Raw genomic sequence first — 787 nt, 5'->3', positions numbered from 1 at the left:
GGTCTTTTTGAGACAGGGTCTCCCTGTAGCCCCAGCTAGCCTGGAACTTGCTATGTAGACCAGGCTGGTCTCCATCTCAGAGATCCACCTGCCTCTGCCTCCCGAGTGCTGGGATTAAAGGTGTGTGCCACCACGCCGAGCAAGGAGCAGTTTTTAAATCCAACATAAGCATGTTCAAGGGAGCCACTAACTTACCCAGTGACTGTCAGTCATTCTGTGAACACTTGCTGGTGTGCTCCAGTGGTGTTAGGTGAGAGATCATAAGAAAATAAACATTGTTATGGGCAAGTAGAAGAGAGGAAATAGATACCATATGTTAAATAATCCCAAAGGATTAACAGCCTAGGGATCCAGCATGATGTGACCAGTTTTCTTCATTCTAACCATTTTTGCCACTGGCTGACCCTGGCATATGTTGCAAACCTAATGTTGCCAACAGCCTTATTAAGACAGCCTGGCGTTTTATGCTAGCCAGTGACATCCAGACTGTTTCTTAACTGATAGTATATTAATCATCTGTTTGGTTGTTTTCTTTCTAGAAAAGACCAGGTATACTCTAGTTGGTCATTGGCCACCTTAGTCTGCTCTTGCCTCAGGGAAGTAAGATCTTCCTATTTTGGTGCCATTCAAGGTGTCTATAAGTCTCTAATAACTTATAGTTTGTACAATTCTAGATTTGACTCCCTCTTTGTTTGGTTTCTTAATATGTTCTGCCTTTATGGCTGATTCTTTTTTTAATTATTTATTTATTTATTTATTTATTTATTTATTTATTTATTTATTTATT

Source organism: Nannospalax galili, unplaced genomic scaffold, assembly GCF_000622305.1.
Source record: "Nannospalax galili isolate Female #2095 unplaced genomic scaffold, S.galili_v1.0 scaffold760, whole genome shotgun sequence".
In the NCBI taxonomy this organism is placed as follows: Eukaryota; Metazoa; Chordata; class Mammalia; order Rodentia; family Spalacidae; genus Nannospalax; species Nannospalax galili.
Note: the sequence above shows the minus strand (reverse complement) of the source record.